This window comes from Schistocerca piceifrons, chromosome 2 (genome assembly GCF_021461385.2).
Source record: "Schistocerca piceifrons isolate TAMUIC-IGC-003096 chromosome 2, iqSchPice1.1, whole genome shotgun sequence".
In the NCBI taxonomy this organism is placed as follows: Eukaryota; Metazoa; Arthropoda; class Insecta; order Orthoptera; family Acrididae; genus Schistocerca; species Schistocerca piceifrons.
The window spans coordinates 649,216,663-649,232,236 of NC_060139.1; the positions used below are offsets into that span (position 1 = coordinate 649,216,663).

Sequence of the window (15,574 nt, forward strand, 5' to 3'; positions counted from 1 at the left end):
CAGATTCTTTTGTGTGAGTGACATCACACTTGAAAAACGATTGGGCTGTGTGAACAAACGAGCAGTCAACATTCCTGGATAAACCGCAAACGTATACAAATAAAAAATTTTATATTCTAATTGTAACTCCCCCATATCGATAAAGGCAACGGCCTTGCCGCAGTGGATACACCGGTTCCCGTGAGATCACCGAAGTTAAGCGCTGTTGGGCTTGGCCTGCACTTGGATGGGTGACCATCCAGCCGCCATGCGCTGTTGCCATTTTTCGGGGTGCACTCAGCCTCGTGATGCCAAATGAGGAGCTACTCGACCGAATAATAGCGGCTCCGGTCAAAGAAAACCATCATAACGACCGGGAGAGTGGTCTGCTGACCACACGCCCCTCATATCTGCATCCTCAATGAGGATGACACGGCGGTCGGATGGTCCCGATGGGCCACTATTGGCCTGAAGACGGAGTGCTTATCGATAAAGCAGTGATGAGCTGCGTTTAAGAATCTGTAACTAATCCCTGTGATATACTTTGTTCAAATAAATGAATGATTATTTTACATCTCACTCGCTCCCGCGAAGGAGACACACTTCTGTTTTACCTCTAGTTACGACTAGACGCCTTTTTCCATTACAGGTGAGGTAACCATTTTGTAATGTGCAACTTTTACGTAAGTATTGTAAAATATATTTAAGTTAATTGAATCAGTTCTTTTAATAATCTAATTAACATTAATCATAACTATATTAAATAATTATCCATGTTTCTCATTACAGCTTTAGATTGTCTGTGGGACAGTCGCCATATGCTGATAACAAAGAGATGCATTTGGCCAGCAGAAATTTTCAATGCTGCTAGTGCGAATTGCACGGCCAAAATATCTAAGACCCTCGTTTAGTTCAGGGATTTCAAAGTCCTATACCTTCAAATTATTCTATCATAATTTCATTTTCAAATAACACAGTCACGGCTTTCCTTTGTTAAACAGGCACAACTGCTAATATTTTCGCAATTAGTTTACAGGTCTTCCAGCCAGCGCCACGCACTTACGCCATTACGTAAGTAAGATGCTTTATTATACCTGATCCTTCCACTTCAGCTAAATTTCATTACAATCACTAATTCCGAAATCCAGTATCCAACTACTAAGCCTTTCACGGGATGGCCTAGCAAAAATCATTGTCCTCTTTCGACGTCATCCGTTCCTATTACAAGAACAGATATAAACTGACGAAAAACGCGAAGGGGAAGAGATGGTTCTATATTGACGATTCTGTTACAGCACTCGTTTTGAATGTTTCCTATATTAATCTTTTTTTCTGTTTCATGAAAAATAGGTCATCAAAATTTCTGAGCCACTTCTGATGATTCCGATACAAAAGAAAGACGGGAAAGTAAATAGTTTCACCCTGGCCCATGATATTTGCCGACTTCACTTCTGCAGTTCTTCACAATCGAGGTAAAAGAGCAAACTTTTACGTACGAAAATATGTTTCGTGGATGCAAGTAGCTTAATCATTTATTCCAAGTTTATGTTCATAAGTTAATTATTTGGTGTTATAAAACAGAACTTAAATTATATTCAGTTTTAAATGTTGTATTGTGAATTTCAAAATGGCTACATCTTGTCACTAGTAACACAGAATGACGAAGAAGCTAGACTCGATTGTTGTTGGACGTAATGCTATTACTACTGAACGATTAACTTGAAAGATATTTTTCTAGATCCGTAGTTTCAAAATTTTCTCTGTCGAATTTTATTTCGATTCTTATGTATGACTGTGCGCGTGGGCTCTTCCTCTCGTGGCGGCACATTGGAGTGTGAGCGTATAGTGCGAGAGGACTCACTGTCCTCCCCTTGTTTCCACTCACAATAACTGGACGGAACAAGCTGTCTGGTATAAGTGTTTATTACATTAAACTTTACAACTTGCACGGGGCAGTGCGCCAACTGCAGCTTCTGGCTTAGCTGGAAGACATACACCACCGTCTGCTACGGGGTCCCACAGCTACCTGCTCAGCCGTTACAACGGCTAATCCTACCTGCGCGCACAAAGGACCTGGGAGATCCACTTCTGCACGTAGGCTACAAAGTCTCCCGACGGGGAGCAGACTATACTGGACAGTCTGACCTGCCCAGTTTGAAGCTGACACTAGGTGGCAGTTGGAGTGAGTAGCAGAGTCCAAACATACTCCCACTCTAAAATGAGTTTTCTCATTTTACAAATAACCAAAATTTTAACAAACAACAAAACCAAAACAAGGACAACAATAAAAATATAACTAGTCACTATATAAATGCACATAAAACATGAATACACTATCATTTGTGATGCCCACATCACAAAAACATCACTGTCACACTGCATGTGAAACACAATGGGTACTAACATGTAGGACACAAAACAACAAAGCATTAATATTATACCGCATAAAAACGTGAAATCAATACTAACAGCAGTTAGTCCACAAGAAACACCCACAGCTTCCCATGCTGATCTTATGAATTATGAGGTTGTTCCAGTAAATGGTAATTTGGCAGTGGCCCTGTATCATATACCACTACACAGATCTGAGGGAACACTCAACTGATTCACTGCTTAGGCAGGGGACACAGTTTTGCTATAGGCCTCTTTAATCTGCCCATTAGCAGTTTTTACCATCGCCATGTGCACCCACTTGTCAGGACTGGGAAACAGCTGGTCAATGACACCCAGCCTCCACACCAAGGAAAGCAAATTATCCTCCTTGACCAGCACATGACCGCCGATCTGGGGTTGACATACTGCTTCCGATGTCCATTTTTTGCGTTGCTGCAGATCGTGTATTTATTCTGTGGACCACCTCTTCCAAAAGGACTGATGCAACTGCTGTACAAGTTGTCATCTGTGCAACCTGTTGTCGGGAACCTCAAGGACAGAGGGTTCAGGATGAGCACAAAGGGGCTGTCCGATTAGGATATGACCAGGAGTGAGAGCAGCAGCAGAATCTAGGTCATCAGAGAGAAGACACAACGGCCTTGAATTCAAGCATGCTTCTATCTGAATAAACACAGTAGTCAGTTCTTCAAATGTCAGTACTGCATTGCCGATGACGCGTTTGAGATGCGACTTCATGCATTTGATTCCTGCCTCTCAGAATCCACCAAAGTGAGGGGCACGAGGTGCAGTGAACCTCCAACTGATTCCCTCTGAGGTCGAAAAATTCACCACACCTTCAACAGTAGCATCATTAGAGAGAAAACGTATAAGCTCATTGTCTGCACCTACAAATGTGGTGCCATTGTCACTGTACATGTTAGAAGATTTACCTCTTCTTGCTATGAATCTCCTGAAGGCGGCCAAAAATGAACTTGTTACCAAGTCACTAACTAATTCTAAGTGGATGGCCTTGGTTGCCATGCAAATGGATAAAGCAATGTAAGCCTTGGTGGTAACTTTACTCCGTCTTCCACCATGCTTTACAGCAATAGGACCTGCATAATCTACTCCACAGTGCTGGAATTGATGAGACTGGTTTATGGTTTACTCTAGCTGAAGGTAACTGACCCATGAGTTGAACTGCTGTCTTGGACTTAAGCCTAAAGCATTTTAAACATTTCCTGATAACTCCTTTGACTGTGTTACGCCCATTGGGGATCCAAAACCTCCTAAGCAACATAGCCAACAAACGTTGTGACCCAGCGTGCAGCAGATTTTCATGTTGATCCATTATGAGAATTTTTGTCAAATGATGCTTAGGCGGTACGGTAATAGGAAGACGCTCATCCTATGATACACCAGCATTCATTAATCTCCCTCCCACTTGTAAAATACCTTCGGCATCGACAAACGGATGCAAATCCCTTAATTTGCTATTATGTGAAATAGGGGAACTGGCCTTCAACAAAGCGATCTCATTACCATATTCACTATGTTGAGAGGCGCCAAATGCCCTTTCGATAGCGTTGTGGCATTCCTGTGGAGTGAGTGGCCCAGTTATCCTGTCTGATTGCTGAAGCCTACTGTTATTAGCAAACCTCAGTGCATAGGCCGAAACACTGTAAGTTTTCTTGAATGATGAATATTTACACAGCAGTTCATCATCAAATTTAGTGAACGACACCAAGGATAACTGTGTACACCTTCTGTCGGACACATCTTCTACACTAAGTGCAGTGCAGGTGGTGCAGTCGAGGTCGCAATTGGATAGCCATGACGGGCCAGACCACCACTGAACAAGTGAACTCAAGGTAGCTGGATTAATACCACGTGATAAGTGGTCAGCAGGATTATCCTCTGATTTGACATGCCTGCAGTTGGCAACTGAACTCATTTCTTGGATTTCAGAGACTCCGTTGGCAACAAAGGTTTTCCAGTGACAAGGACTACGCTGCAGCCAACAGAGAACTATTGCGGAGTCCGTCCACAAATGAATGTCGCCACTATCTATGATGACTAAGGCATTGGCCACCTTGTGAATGAGTCGGGCAAGAAGCAGCGCACCACATAATTCCAGTCATGGAAGAGACTTGTTTTACAGGGGCAACCCAAGATTTGGCTGCAGCCAATGAGACCAACACACTGTTATTGGGAAGAACACATCTGATGTAAACACACGCACCATATGCCAACTGTGAAGCATCACAAAACCCATAATTTTCTAATTTAACATGCTGGGGGCAAGGAATGATATTCCTGTTAATCAAAATACAATTTAGGGGAGGCAGTTGCACACAAACAGCATTCCATTCATCAGTGAGGTTGGATGGAAAAATTTCATCCCAATCAAGGCTTAGTTACCACAAGTGCTGCAAGAACAATTTACATTTTATGACTGCTGGAGCTAGAAGCCCCAGTGGGTCATAGATTGCTGCTATTGTAGACAGGACATTGCGTTTGGTCACCTTCAAGAGCCGATGACTCTTTAGCTGCACATGGCACTGGAATGTGTCAGAGCCGGGGTGCCATAATATCGCTAACGTTTTTATGGCTTGTTCACCAGTAATATCACAAGGCAAAGACGTTTCTCTGTCCTGCACAGGAATTTTTCCATGACCTTGTGACTATTGGAACACCACTTCCTCAGTGGAAACCCCCCAGAAGCAAGCAGTTGAGTCAGCTGGATTTGATGTAAAGCAGTTGAGTCAGCTGGATTTGAGATCCAGCTTCCGTAGCTGAGCCACCTAAGAAGTCATCGACATAAAAGCTAGACATCAAGGCTTGCGATGCCATTGGAAACCTGTTTTGATTCTCCAGAGCCAACTGTTGAAGACATGTGATAGCAAGAAAGGCAGCAGGAGTGGTTCCATAAGTGAGTGCACACAGTCCATATTCTTGCATCGGTTCAGACGGTGATTCCCGCCACAGAATTATCTGGAAGTTCCTATCATCAGGATGGAGAGACACTTGGCGATACATTTTTGCTATGTCAGCTGACAGAGCCACATTAAAGGAGTGAAATTTTATAATAATGGAAAATAAATCTGGCTGGACAATGGGACCAGCCATCAAGATAACATTGAGAGATACTCCATTAGAAGTGGCACCAGAGCCATCAAACACTACCCTCAACTTAGTAGTGGAGCTGCATTCTTTGAAGACAGCATGATGCGGAAGGTAACACCTTGGACCAATAATACCTTGAGAATTAGAGATCTCCATGAGTCCCAATTCGACATATTCATGCATGAATGCAGCATATTCCTTCTGCAGATTCGGTTGCCATTTAAATCTCCTCTCAAGATGTGCCAGTCTCTGAGAGGCTTGTTGTCGTGATTCGCCTAAGGAATGACAGTCAGGTTTCACTGGTAGTCGAACCACGGCTCTCCCTTCTCCATCTCGTGCCTTGTGGCACTGAAAGTGAGCCTCACATATTTTATCCTGCTTACTGATCGTTTTCGTAGACAGTTCCTCTAACTCCCAAAACCTCGGCAGTTTGGCATCTGAATTGACACCTCTAACAAAGCACGAGGTCACTGTTGAACAAGGCATGTTGCATGCAGCTGAAGGCATCATACCAGATAAAATCCAGCCAAATCTTGTTTCGACCAGTGAAGGATGACTTGGCTTCACCAGCCTTTCCTTACAAACAACGTAAAAGAAAACCTCAGCGCCAAGAATTAAATCTACTGTGGCAGGCTTGTTGAATTCTGGATCAGCGAGCGGACGATTACATGGGACACTCCAGGACCTTGTGTCTATCATGCTCGCTGGTAGGTCACTGGTGACATGATCTACGATAGCACAAGTGGCTCTGACATGAAAGTCGTTGAACCTAGACGACAGTTCAACATTACAAGTGTAAGACACTGAGGCTGCAAGGGCATTGTTTATGCCTTTCACAGGAAACGAATGTTTACTTAGTTTCAGTTTTAATTTCTCTGCCATGCCCTTAGATATAAAGGATAGCTGACTCGCACTATCTAGCAGAACTCTGCAAACCTGCTGTCTACCCACGCTGTTTTTAATATTGACAACAACTCTTGCCAACAAAATATTACAATGGATGTTTGCTTTCCCATTCATAGCTTGCTGGGCCAAGGAATGGCCTCCTGGTTCACTATTTTGCCCATTCCTTGGTTCAGCAGGTTTGTGGAGCAGTATGTTGTGCCTTCCTTTATAGGTTTTACAAGGAGAAATTCTGCATTTAGTCGAGAAGTGACCAGAGCGGATGCACAAAAAAACAAAGCTTGTTTTTTTGTCACATATGCCCGCCGCTTATTAACATTTAGTGATTGAAACCCTTTGCATTTAGATGACTCCTCAGTATCAGCATTTGCGAGATGAACCCTCCTCACATGTCTCGTTTGATTTGAATTACTGGCATTTCCTTGCGAATCCCTTGAGGTGTTATCCCTGAACCTGATCAACTCAAGGGCCTGACATTTTGTTTCCAAAAAATCTATTACTATGATCTGCTGATTCGTATTCAATTTCCAGCCGTGTTTGAGACGACTCAAAATCAGTCTGAATCCGAGTCAATCGACTTAATTTTTATTCCAACGTTTCAATGCTGGTACTGTTTGCAGACTGCACAAAGCTCGCTACGAGCGCCAGAGCGGCCTTTGCTACACGTCTCTGCTTGACTAACTTTGTTTTCTCTGAGGGCTTCATTTTGGGACCTGGAAGACTATAGCAGGAAGCCAACAGTTGTACTTACCAGGCTGCAGCGGCAATGCGAGGCGGTACGGACTGGAATAGCAGCGGCGTCACGGGCACTGGCGGCTGGCGTGGCAGGCGTTACAGTCACACGTGGTTTTTTAGAAGTTCACAAATACCGGAAAATAAATCCGCGCGAACGTAAATTCCGCTTGGTCACTGTATCCGGCCCGAAGGACCAAAAAATGTGCGCGCGGGGTCTTCCTCCCATGGCGGCACATTGGAGTGTGAATGTATAGTGCGAGAGGACTCACTGTCCTCCCCTTGCTTCCACTCACAATAACTGGACGGAACAAGTTGTCTGGTATAAGTGTTTATTACATTAAACTTTACAACTTGCACAGGCAGCGCGCCAACTGCAGCTCCTGGCTTAACTGGAAGACATACACGCCCGTCCGCTACGGGGTCTCGCAGCTACCTGCTCGGTCGTTATAACTGCGCGCACCAAGGACCTGGGAGATCCACTTCTGCACGTAGGCTGCAAAATCTCCCGACAGGAAGCAGACTGTACTGAGCAGTCTGACCTGTCCAGTTTGAAGCTGCCACTAGGTGGCAGTTGGAGTGAGTAGCAGAGTCCAAACAATGACAAAGACAGGCAAATGTAATACAATGGCTGCGAAAGTCAATGCCTGTTTGCCGATGGGCGATAAAATGCCTGTTTGCCGATGGGCGATAAAATCGAGTCTGATAATTGGGTTGAAAGAAATAATGAACAAATTCTCCCTTCAGAACCTGAACTAATGTCAGGTTCTCAAGATATAGAAACAAAAATTTTGAACAGTAACCTCTCGCACGCATAAATCTATGCCGAAAGTGAGCAGCATGGAGACAATATCTTGGTAGATGCATGTTCCCGCACGAAAAGTGTGCAAATTACACAGCATCCGCAAGCCGATATAATGGCATACTTGCAACAGATGTTTGAGAAATTACAAGCAGATAACAACACTTTGCAAACCAATTTAAATGCTAGGCGCTACGAACAAGATAATGGCATAAAATTTCGGCAAACCAATTTAGATATGAAATTCAAGCAGTTAAAAGCTAAATTAAAAACCGAACTATCTACCCTGATCGATAAAAAGTTAGATCAAAGGACAAACGTTCAAGCCAGAAAGCAACAATTACATGATATACGGACACAATTACAGACGCACTCTGATGGCATAGAAAAGGTGAATACAAATTTTGATAATGTCTTTGCGGTGTACCACCGTAGATAAAAAAAAAATTGCACGACTACAACATGTATGTAAGGAACTCCCAATAACAGTACACAAACTTAGTAAAACTCAAGACAAGTTAAGAAACGCTTTAAAAAATATGGAAACGCGTATGGAAAATGTTGATCGCGGAAAACATCATTGCAATCACAGGAAAGCCTCACTGTCAACACAGGAAAACCTGATAGTATCAGTGAAAATTTGCAGCAGGAATTGTCTCAGATTGGAGATGTATTACAAAACCATGTACCCGAATGGCGCTATGAGATACACACGCGGTTTAACACAATACACGACTGCACTGCACTACACGTTCAGCACGAGCCAGACCTGAGCTCGTGTGGGGCAGAACAAGCGTAGCCGCTGTTCATCCACCGAACATCGAAGCTACCAACCGACCATTCGAATGGGACAACAGCAGCCATATTGGATCGATACCGGCCTGAATCACAATGCGCTCCAATTTCAATAGTGGGCATCCCTTTTAGGATGTCCTACGTCAGGGAATTTTACCTCGCGCGCAGTTACGTCTTGGAGGCGGCTACAGTTCGAAATACGCCGGCTCGACGGATCTATGAAGCTCTCCTAGGCTGTCCACCAGCACACAACCTGGAAATACGGATGCCAACGGTCGTCTGGAAGCAGGTGTGGGCAAATATCAACAACCCATTCCTGCCATCTGACATCAGTTCGCTGTGGTACAGAGTAGTCAATGACACCTTTCCGACTAAGCAGCGACTAGCAGACATTCACCTCAGTCAGACGAACGAATGCAGCCAGTGTGGAGATGCCGACACCAGAGACCACCGTATAGAGTGCCGCTATATGTGGAAAGTATGGTAGTTATGCCGATTGATTGTGGGGCTTATCAACCAAACTGCACCTCGCAATGTGACACCAACGTGGATTCTCTTTCCAGACTTTAAACTGCACCCAAGAACGAAGAGCAACGCCGTGGTCTGGCTACTGGGACACAATGCCTACGCTATTTTTGAGTTACAACAGAGTGACGCCGTGCAATACATGGCCTACCTGTGGGAAGGTCATCAACGACTGAACCGTTCACCTAAGTACAGCGAAAATTTTGCAAACAGTTTATCAGTTGCGTTATTGTATGGTTATCAGAGGATGTTTCAGATACAGTGATATCTTTGCTAGAAATATCCATTTGTTTCCCACTTTCATTAGAGTTTTCCATTTTCTTTTACTTTATTACATGATACACTTATTTCAATTTGTGTAAATTTCACAACTCACTCACATTTCTTTTATGATTGTTACCAAAAGCACTCTGTGAATAACTTGCCACACATTTCAATTGTTTTTGTTTTCATTAAAGGATTTCGATTCTCTATAATATTCAGCTGTTACGCACAATTATATTTCTGTTCATGTATTGCTGTAAAGATGTTATGTTGTAATGATGTAATGTTAATAAATAAATTAATAAAAAGCGCGTCCTTCGGGTGCATAATTTTTGGAAGTCGGGATAGCGTTCGCGCTAACCTGACGTTTTTATTTAAAAAAAAAAAGTGGGAAGAAGTACAGAGAACTCACTGTAAGGACTGGCACGGCGGACGGGATGCGTCCAGTGGCGAAATTTGGTGATATGGTCGGGAACGAGTCAACTGATGGAACTGTGGAGGGTCAGGAGGGGGAGGGGGGGAGCTGTGGGGGGTGACCTCAGCTGACCCAAATGGGACTCCCCTGCCAACGCACACCCGGCTGAGACCACAAAAATGTGTTCCCAGTCAGAGGGAGTGAAGTCAGCGTCGGAATTGATGAGCTTTAGGTCCTTCCTCGTCACTCATGAGCGCAGGATCCGGTGATGCCTGGCGGGATCATACGGCTCGTGCGGAGGACGGGGCTTAGTCCGGTCGGGAGGGCTGAAGGGATATGGATTATCCGTGTAGGGGTATGGAAAGTGGTCTCAGACACCGCCTCGGGAAGAGAGGGCGTCATCGGTGGCGGCGTCACGGCCCGCTTGCCTCGCTGGAGCGGAGGGGGTGGCGTCTTGAGGCAGAGACCGCCACAGGCTGCGTGAACTGTTGGAAGCTAGGGAATATATGCCTGATGCGTCACGTAAACCTCGCCAAACATTTAGCAATAGTCCACACCGCGAGAAATATCCGTTAGAGTCTAGTGACGAGGCGGACACAACTGAAGTCTCTCCACCATGCAAATGTTAAAATAGACACAATCCTGCCATACTTTCTACATTATTACTGGAGGAAAGGGATAAAGCACCGGCAATTCCAAATTACTATCCAGAGAAACGAACTCCACATCCTCCGATTTTTATGACATCTTTTCGCTGTTTATTACGCCCCAATCTGGACAGAGTATCAAAAGATTCAGTTCGTGACAGGATACGTACAGGGTGACGGAGGCATATGGGCAACTGAAACGGCTGAAACATATCTGCAATTTGAAAAGGCGTTTTTAAAGAAATACTGGTCCACATGTATACAGGAGCGCCCAAGGAAACAGATTTTCAATCCAGAACTCTTTATTGCCAAACTCGGCAGGCGTTATTTCTAAAAATACCTGAACAAAAAGCGATACTAGGATGTGCCCGTGTCACACAAAGAATTGATGAGAATCCTTAAAAGGGAAGCTACGCGCCAGCATACGTAAAGATTTGGTGTATGCTTCCGAAGACGACCTAGGTCAGTTTATGGCCACGCTCTATACAATTGACCTGATACACGAGGATGTGACAGCCACTTATAATCAAAATAACATGAATAATATGCCGCGATATGGCAACAATAACGGCGCCCCACTAAGGCCTCCAGATGTACAGTCCCTGACTTCAACACCGAAAGTCACCAAGTTATGACTGTCAGCCTCCTGATCAACGACTGAGGAATAACTTTAAAAACAAAAAGAAGTTTAACAGCTGATACCATCCTGGGTTTCAAGGCAATGGCAACAGTCAGTACTACGTCAACTAGAACCCATAGTACTGGACAAGGCCTAACTAGAAGGTGAATGAATAGCCTTCCGCAAAACGACAGTATAACAACAGTCCACAAGAGTAACAATAGTCCCAAAACAGACGTATGCCAGGCACACCAATGTGGTGGAGGTTGCAAATGAGCAGACACCATACAATGTAGAGTCTGCATGGACAAACGAGAATCGACCGCATTAAGCCCTCGAGGTCGGTCGTAACATGGTCTGGGAGCACAGAAAAAGTGAAAACAAATCTACTTACATACAATGATGGTATTGACATCAAGGCCGAACTCACGTGTCAAATTAAGGTACAAATGGCAGTAAAGGCCGAAATAAAAGGAATTGTAGGCAAAATACCTATCACTGTAGCTCTCGACACAGGCACAGTGACAAATTGTGTGTCACAAACATTATACAAAAGAATACGGGAAGCCACAAAAATTCCTACACTGCCAGTACAAGGCTACAAAGTCTCAGGTGCTACTGGTGCAAAAGCTATATTAGTTAAATGGCAGACACAGGTGGACATAATAAAAGGAAATGGAACTATATTGTGCCCGTTGTTAGTAATAAGCGGTATCACTGTGGAATGCCTCCTCGGCACTGAATTGTTTAGAGAAAAGATCGCATTGATAGACTCTTCCAAGCGAAAATTACTTGGTAAACAAATAAAAGTTGATTTATTGCACACGGCTGAAAGTCAAGGTAAGTTCTCTCCAAATTTAAAGGTTCTGTTTCTCCAACACAAAACTGCGCTGTGTGAATATACTACGACTCAGAATGAGTGGTATAAACAATAGAGAACGCATTAATACCAAGATCACAGAATCCACATATTTAAGTGAAACTCAACAAAAAGAATTAAGGGCTGTGCTGATTAAACATTTAAAAATGTTTGACGAAAAACCAAGTATAATTAATACGTATATCTATAAAATTAATGTCAAGCCACATGAATAATACTGTAGGAAATTATATCCCATTCCGTGGACCAAGCGAGAGGTTGTTGATCATGAAATTAGGAAAATGATTATATGGAAGGTTGCAGTACTTGACACCTTTCTTGGTTCTGATCTTTTAAAGTAACTGTACGTGTTGAAGACATTCTCATTGCTTCTAAAACATGGTCAGAACATCTTTAACTACTTGACAGAATTTTACATAGATTTCTGAAAACCGGTGTTACAGCTAACTTACAAAAATCTAAATTTGGTAGAGAAATATAGTTTTTAGGGAATATTATTTCGCCAGCAGGCCTTAAACCCGATCCCAGTAAGCTATATGCTATGAGAAACTTTCCCCATCCTACAACGAAACGGCGATTAAAAGCATTTTTGGGGTTAACGTCATTTTTTCTTCGTTTAGTTCCTAAACAGCTACTAAACGGTCCGTCACTTTTGACACTCTTGAAAAAGAATTCCATGCGATATTGAACGGACGACTGTCAAACTGATTTTAAGGCTATAAAGCATCATCCCTAAGTAAATTCAAATATCTTATGCTATCCAAATATGAATTTAGATTTTTGTATAGTAGCTGACGCTTCGTTACATGGTCTTGCAGTTTGTCTGTGCCAAGTACACACAATAGACTCAAAACAACAGTTCAACATAATTAGTTTTGCTAGTAGAGCACTTTCAGAGTGTGAATGTTCATATTCGATCACTGAATTAGAAGCCTTGGCTGTTCAATGGGCCTTCAAAAAGTTCATCTTGGGCAAACATATACATGTGTACTGTCCACCAGGCTCTAGGTTTCTACTGAAATGCAAATTACTACATGTGACAATTGCTAGGTTGACTGTTACATTTCATAAGCCTCATTTGGAAATGTACACGTACCAGGAAAGGAGAAATCATACCGGATGCACTCGCTAGATTACCCCAAGTTCTCACAGATTTAAATGACACTTCAGAACAGATTACAGATCACAGAATTTTGTTAATGAAAGACACACACTACCGTCAGAATTATTTAGACATGCGGAAAAGCATGGCAATACCACAAGATGACAGATGGCACGCTGTAAAAACACGTCTTATTCAGAACACCTCTGAAAAGGTAAAACTACACTATAAAATTCAGGATGGTGTATTATGTTATTCAAGAAACCGTAATCAAAACAACTGCTGTGTGCATATTCCTGATTCTTGTAAACATACTTTAGTATGGAACACTCATTATTTGTGGAGTCACTAAGAACAGATAAATGCCTAAGAAAGGAAATGTTACTTTGCAAACTTGCGTAGTTACATACACAACCAATTATAAACTTGTTTTATTTGTCAGAAAGCTAGGCCAGTAAGCAAGTGTAATGACATTGAGTCACATCCAATCATACCAACCAAAGCCACATAATTAGTCTATGCCGATATCGCGGGTCCAGTCTCAGCTGGACGTGACCGTACAAAATGTGCTCTGGTGTTTTATGATGTGTTCGCAAATAAGTTACTTGCATTAAAGTCAGCAATAGCATTTGCAATAACACGAAGATTCTCTGACAAAAATCTTATAGAAACGCTACAAATATCAGTGTAAAAAGTGGAGAGATTTTCTAAAGGAACAAGGCATTAAACAAATTCCATCCACAATATAATTCCGCGGGGGATTCTACGAGATTTTAACAGATTAATATGCACTTATGCTAATTCACGTCATTCTAAATGGGTAGACTACGTTGAGGCTTTTGAAAAATTAATAAACACTTTACTCATACACAATAAACCATATATACCTGCTGAGGTAATGTTCAACAGAAGAGAGAAGAATCAGTGGCTATGTCCTTTGCCTCATCTGGGAAGACCCAGCAATACTATGTGGAAGATTAGTACTTCTATGCACTCATCCATATTCTTCAGTTCTACCTTCAGGAAAATTGTAAATGGCAGCTACTGTACACATGTCCATACAGGACAGTAAACATAACACACCCCTGGAAGTTATCTTTTGGCATCATCTCAGTAGTTAAAGATCAAAGGATGTTACTGTCACCGCCATCTAAGACGATGTCTAGGTGCATATATTTGCAAATCGTAAAACTAAAAGTTAAATGTCAAGTGTACTAGTGTATGAACAACGTCGCGCTATCGGAAGCCTACAGATGAAAATTTTATTTTAAAAGGCCAAGTATTCAGGATAATGTGATTTCTTTCTTTAATGTTTGCCTAAGGCTGAATGATGTTATTTTTAAGCATATTTTACGAGCAAAATCCTATGAATTTATTTATGTGCTTCTTCATACAGAACTGATCGATAATGCTAAAATGTTGCTCTGTGATTAGATAAATCTGGTACCTTAAAGAAGTGCTAATCCGTCTGGCCTAAGACCAGACTGACTGGAACCGTAATTTCGAATTACGTGAAGAGGTTTTCTATGTAATATGAAACTATGCTTATACGTAATTTTAGAATGTAAGTGGAGCACCCACGCAAAGTAGATCACTCCGAAAACTTTTAATAAGTATAACCTGACGGAATGACTAGCATCGAAACTAGAATTTTTCACTTGAAGCAATACTTTGCCTGCACATGTGTGGAAAATTTCGTGTAAATTGTATATATGAAGACAATTTTAAAATTAGTCCAGAGTGAGACTATGTTTGGTCCGTTAATTAACTTTGAATAATTATTAATGACTTACTGATGGGCATAAGTTTGGAATAGGAAAACTGTATGTATTCCTGAGGCATAAACACGCTCTCTGTAATCACGTTTCCTCAAATGCTAAAACGAAGATTGTGCACTTGGCACAGTTGTGTATCCACTAAATAAACAAGCACAAAGATTATTGTCTTAACATTATGTACTGAAAGGCGCGAATTACCTGTAACCTTAGAGAAACATAATGACGAGCTATGCTCGAAAAACCCCACTCACTGTGTGGAAAGCTGACATGTAAGCGAAATGTATAAGTAATATTTAAAAACCAATATGTATAAATATGTATTTGTAAAAGGAATAAGATTAGTGAAAGCCGTAAACTTAAACCGGTGGGTCCCAGAGGGGTGTAGCTCCTATCGTAAAGAGTGAAAAATATAATTGGTATACTTTTAAACATGCATGTCGGGCTTCCTAGACGGAAAACGTGTGCACCAAACATAGACTCTTGAAAGTGGGATGTGTGAAATGTAAACATGAATATTAAACGAACAGTGCGGCAGTGAATCAAACGCGAAGTCATACTAAGCGTTGAGTTGAACAGTGTTCATCGACCTACAGTGCCAATGTAGCCGCAGTGAAAAGACGTTGAATTTCACTTA

General features: G+C 42.3%; 1 pseudogene; it reads left to right on the forward strand.

The window, feature by feature from the left end:
- The first annotated feature begins 144 nt into the window (after positions 1–144).
- LOC124778216 lies at positions 145–261 on the forward strand (annotated as a pseudogene).
- The last annotated feature ends 15,313 nt before the right edge of the window (positions 262–15,574 follow it).